General features: G+C 51.0%; 1 protein-coding gene across 2 annotated transcripts in view; it reads left to right on the top strand.

Moving 5' to 3' along the window:
* The window catches only part of LOC137641510 (uncharacterized), a 380,155-nt gene that overhangs the window by 285,912 nt on the left and 88,243 nt on the right, over positions 1-6,000 (top strand). The gene's annotated exons all lie outside the window — the stretch shown is intronic.

The raw sequence follows: 6,000 nt of genomic DNA, 5'->3' as shown, positions 1-6,000 counted from the left end.
TTTAAATATTGCTTTGTTGTTGTCTGTATAGTAGATTTGCAACGTCAAATATTTTGTAAGGATAGAACCCTCAGTTTATTTACAGTTTGCATTAATTGAAATCCTAGATTATTTTACGGAAAGATTTATTGTCTTCATTAATGATATGAAATATTTTTACCTCACAAAGGTATAATGTGAAATGTTCCACAGAGTTATGTGAAATGTTCTCTACATTAGTTTCTTTCTTGGATATTTTGTCTGGTAATTTATATCTTTATCTGTATTTTTTGCATGATTTGTTGGGCCAAACCACTGGTGTTTGGTATGCTTTTCTAACTAACTGCTGCTCATTCCTCATCATATGTCCAGACCATCTCAGTCTTTGAGGTCTTCTTTTTGTTTCTGGTTGGTTTACAAATCCCCTTGTCACTTCCCCATTTTGAATATGATCTTCCTCTGTTGGCCGTAAATCTTTTCATTATAATCTCACTACATAAAAATTTTCTCTTCTTTTAGTCTTCATATGAATACTGTACTGAGTTGACAGGCTTTGTTTTTTTTTTTTTTTTTTTTTTTTTTTTACTAATGTGATACTCATATTCATCAGTAGTTTAACAATCTCTCAACTTCTATGCTTTTACAACTTTAATTTTTAATACCTTCTCAATGCTTGCTTTTCTACCGCTTTCCGGGCATATTTCCCATTTGCCCTTATACATTATAGTCATTGAAATTAATTTAGTAAGTTCCATACATACAAAACTTTAAATTGCAAATTGTTCCATAACTGGAATACAAACCATCCTATTTAATTGGGGTATTACTTTCGCCGTAGCTGAAATGACGAGCCATTATTGTTTAACAAGGGTTAACTACCCACACCGCTAGTTGGCGGGGGTTAGGGAGGGTAGCTTGCTACCGCTCCCCCTCACACACCTGTGATTGAGCTCACTTTGCTTTCGGCTCGGATGGTGAACGGACGTTGCCGCTCTTCATCCTCACCGAATATTGGCAGCCATTAACAACTTTTGTTTTTTCTTTTCTCTTAGTACTGTGTGTGTGAAGTTGACCTCTGCGACCATGCGCACCTACCCTGGACTCTCCGGCCGCCCTTGTGGGACATATATGTCGGCAGTGAAGACTGATCCTCACACCCTTTGTCCTGCCTGCAGAGGTCAACGGTGTGATAGTGTTATTAAGTGTAGGGAGTGGACTTCCTCCCGGTGGGAGATGTTTGCGTGGCGGCGGAAGAAGAAGTCAAAGCAGGATATTTCTCCTTCAAAGGTTGCTTTGAAGGAAGAAAAACCCAAGGCCTATTCTTCCGTCGCCCAACCCTCCTCCGAAGCTCCTACTCGTTCGGTCTCTTACAAGAAACCGTCGAGTAGTAGTGTAGACCAAGTTATTATCAGCCAACCCCGGGTCTCGAGAGATCATGTTGCTTCCCCTAGCGAAGCAGCCCCACCTCTCCCCCCAGGAGAGGCCTTGTCACTAGCTCCCCTCTTACAGATATGGTCTTCCTTGGGGCTTACGGGTCCGCCCTCTAAGGAAGCCCTGCTGCAGTTCATCCGCATGGGTGCTTCTGTTAAGCAATCATCGTCGCCGTCAGAGGTAGATCCCCTGGTAAATGTCGAATTGTTGTGTCATAGGTGTCTCATTCAGTGTCATCCATCTCCTCTGCCACTCCAGACTACAGCGGTTGCTGCCGACTTAGTTTCCCCGTTCCTGACCATCCACCAAGGGGGAAACTAAGTTCAACGTCTGTCTCTCCTGCAAGTGTTTCTCTCCCTCGGGGGAGTTCACTTATAGAGACTCCTTTTCGGAGAACTGCTGACGGTCAGCTTGCTGATCCAACGGCCCTCAGAGGGCGCACCTGTCGGAAGGCTCGCCTTCCTCTTCGCTTTAGAGGTCTCCCTTCACCGGCGGTGAAGAGGCGCGTCTTTGGTTCATCGTTGTCACTGCAGTCCCCCGCAGAGGAGCCTCCTCTATCAGACCTTCATACATCGACCATCACTGCACCTGCAACTAGTCTTGTGACTTCGGTCGTGGACCTATCTGCTGATCGTTTGCGATCCCCTTCGGTGGATGGTTGCCCTTACAAAGGGCACGCCGACCATCCATCCTTCAGACCTACTGACCTACCATCACCATTCCTGTCACCAGTAGAGCCCAAAGTAGCTCCACCAAAATGCGCAGCTGCGCGCCATCACTCTGCAGCTCGTCTTGCGTGCCGCGCCCAGACCTTCAGCGCTTACCAGCAGCTCGTCACTCTACCGTGCTTCGGTGCGCCCCTCCACCTGCTTGCCCTCACAGATGACAGCAGTCTCACGTGCTTGCTCGCCAACGTTTGCCTACACGTCAGCGCTCTCTGCGTGTTACGCGCCCACGTTCACCTGCACGCACACGCCCAGGGTCGCCCACGCGCCAGCGTACCACAGTGTGCCTGCGCTCTCCTGCGCGTGCACGGCCAGCCCCCTCCTGCGCCTACGCGCCCACGATCTCCTATGCGCGAACGCTGGCCTACACGCCAGCACTCTCGTGAGTGCCCTTACTCTCCTGCGCTCCAGCGCTCTCCTGTGCACCAACGCTCTCTTGCGCGCCAATATGTGCGCTCTTTATCACCCGTGCGCCAACGAATACCTGCGCCCCATCATTCTCCAGCGCACAAGTCTCTAGGTGAGATGGTAATCACATTGCAGCCCTCACCTACGCGCCAGCGCTCTCCTAAACATTTACGCTCACCTGCGCGGCAATTATCTCCCGTGTGCGCCACCATGTGCCCGCGCGCCAACACTCTCCTCTGGACGCGCGCCAACACACTCCCCCGCGCGCCAAGGTTCTCCTGCGCGCCCGGCCGCGCGGCAACACACTCCCCCGCGCGCCAAGGTTCTCCTGCGCGCCCGGCCGCGCGCCAATATTCTCCTATGCGCCCGGCCGCGCGCCAATATTCTCCTATGCGCCCGGCCGCGCGCCAATATTCTCCTATGCGCCTGCGCAAGAGCGCCAATATTCTCCCTCCCGCGAGCGCCAATATTCTCCCTCCCGCGAGCGCCAATATTTTTCCTCGCGCGAGCGCCAATATTCTTCCTCGCGCGAGCGCCAATATTCTTCCTCGCGCGAGCGCCAATATTCTCCCGCGCGCGAGCGCCAATATTCTCCCGCACGCGAGCGCCAATATTCTCCCGCGCGCGAGCGCCAATATTCTCCCGCGCGCGAGCGCCAATATTCTCCCGCGCGCGAGCGCCAATATTCTCCCGCGCGCGAGCGCCAATATTCTCCCGCGCGCGAGCGCCAATATTCTCCCGCGCGCGAGCGCCAATATTCTCCCGCGTGTGAGCATGCGCACTAACAGACATGAGCGCGGAATCTTCACCCGGCAAGGTCGCCATCGCCTCATTCCCCTCCCCGCAAATGCATACCAGCGCGCACTGCAGGAGAACGGGAGAAGGGAAACACAATCAAGCAGAGGGGTTTAGGATCCCTAAACTGCCCTCTAAGGTGGACCCACCTATTACAGTGACTCCTTGTAGGGAACCTTCGGTCCCTTTCCCTTTAAGGGATCTGTCTTACAGTGCATCCATTAGCCAGCAGCCTTGGTTCAGTGCCTTAGTCAGAGCCATAACACAGGCTTTCAAGCCAGTCCTGTCTGATCACTCATCAGAGCGACCTATAGCTCTAGACTTGAGGCACGGAACCATGGCTTCCTCTACCCCTTTGAAGAGGAAAAGAGGAGTTTCTGACATGGTCACTAACCCGAGGGCGAAGCGGACTCCGTGCAGACCATCGAGACAAGTTCCTCCAGTTTCTCAGAGAGACTCTCCTTCCCTGTCAGACGAAGACCTCCCATCACCAAGGGAACCGCGCGAGGAGAGATACTCTTCCATCACACCAATGGAGGAAATCTCTTCACGCGGAGAGTCCCCCGCAATCTGAGACCCGGAGGGACATACCATAGAGGTCTTCAATGTTGGAGTCTTATCTCCTTCCTCGGAAGGAGTCTAAAGACTCCAAAACACTGCCAAAGTCCTCCACTAGGGCTAGAATGGAGACAGCCAGCCACTCAGGGAATGTCCGTGACTCACCCCAAGAAGAGCTCTTGGGAATAGAAGGAAACTTTGCTGCAAGTCCTACAGCAGGAGGAAACCAACAAGAGTCAGAGCATGCATTCTGGTAGGTTTTGACTCTTAATGAGGGTCCTCAATGGGTTTTCTGACCCAGAGATACCCCCTAGAGAGGGCAAAGACACTGTCTTAGACTGCGTCTTTTGTACTCAGAAACCCTCAAAGACCAGTGCAGCCCTGCCCTGGTCTTGAGGCGTGAAGAGTACCAGGGACAAGATTTTCCAACAGCTCTCTGAGTTTGCAGGATTGGCATCCGTCTCCTCCGTTATCTGGAAGACTGGCTAATCCTAGTAGACTCTGTGTCAACCCTTCTTCAACACCGAGACAAACTTCTGAGACTTTGCCAGGATCTGGGGATCATGGTAAATCTCGAGAAGTCTTCTCTGCTTCCTACACAGAGACTGGTATACTTAGGCATGATCATAGACACCAATCTGTACAAAACCTTCCCATCAGACGACAGGATAACAAGGCTGAGAAAGGTTGCAAGACCTTTTCTCAGATGAGAAGAACTTCCAGCCCAATCGTGGTTACGTCTCCTCGGTCACCTTTCATCGCTGGCCCGTCTAGTTCCCAATGGTCCCCTCAGGATGAGATCCCTCCAGTGGCAACTTAAGTCCCAGTGGAATCAAGCTCACGACTCCCCGGACATCCAGATCCCCATGGGATCAGCGGAACTGGCAGACCTCGAATGGTAGGTGACAGACGAGAATCTACGAAAGGGAGTGGTCCTTCTCGTCCTCCCTCCGGATTTGATGCTGTTCTCAGACACTTCAAAAAAAGGGTGGGGGACCCATGTGCTGCACCACACGACCGCAGGCCTTTGGTCATAATCAGAAAATTACCTCCACATAAATCTCCTAGAGATGAAGGTTGTCTTTCTGGCCCTTCAACAGCTCCAACTTTTCCGGGCAGGCCACTCAGGGGTGGTGATGAGCGATAACAAAACAGTAGTGGCTTACATCAACAAACAAGGAGGTTCTTTTTTGCAGCAACTATCCCATCTAGCAGTAGAGATACTGAGATGGGCCGAAATCCACTCAATACCACTATCGGCACGCTTCATTCCGGGCAAAAGGAATGTGCTCGCTTACAACCTGAGTGTCTCAGATAGTGAGTACCAAATGGTCTTTGGATCATCTAATAGTCAACAAAGTCCTGACTTTGTGGGGTTCTCCGACTGTGGATCTCTTTGCAACAGCCCTGAGCTTCAGGCTCCCGCTGTATTGTCCCCCAGTCCCAAACTCCAAGGCTCTCTGGCAAGATGCTTTCCAACCAGCCTAAGACATGGTATATCAAGGAATGACAGTCAGAACCAAACTAGGCAACGTTTTTCCGTCTGAGGAATGAATATATATAGAGAGGGGGAGAGAGCCCAGATCTTCTTGCGAGACAGCTGCTGGGACACCTAACTTCTCTAGAAAAGTTCCAACTAAGGGCATCAGATCTCTACAGTGGCAGCTGAGGACCTTTTGGGATCAGCACGTGGACCCGACGAGCACTCTGGTGCTAGTAGGTCAAGAGCAGAAGAGAGACCTGAGCTGGTGTGTGTCAGCCACCAACCTTTTCAAGGAAGTAGACAGTCTCTTTCCTCCCCCAGATTTGTTCCTCTATACAGATGCATCACAAGAAGGATAGGGGTCTCATCTCTTGCACCTCATGGCATCTGGACTGTGATCCAAATCCAAGCAACAGTGCCACATAAACCTCCTGGAAATGAAGGTAGCCTTTCTAGCCCTCAAGCACTTCCATCGGCTCCTTTCAGAGCACTTTATAGTGCTGATGAGCAACAAAACTACAGTGGTGTCACCCATAAACAAAAAAGGAGGTACCTTTTCACAGCTCCTATGGCACCTGGCAGTAGAATTTCTCAGATGGACAGAAAACAATTTGGTAGCCC

Source organism: Palaemon carinicauda, chromosome 5 (assembly GCF_036898095.1).
Source record: "Palaemon carinicauda isolate YSFRI2023 chromosome 5, ASM3689809v2, whole genome shotgun sequence".
Taxonomy (NCBI): domain Eukaryota; kingdom Metazoa; phylum Arthropoda; class Malacostraca; order Decapoda; family Palaemonidae; genus Palaemon; species Palaemon carinicauda.
This window is presented reverse-complemented; position numbering and strand designations above follow the sequence as displayed.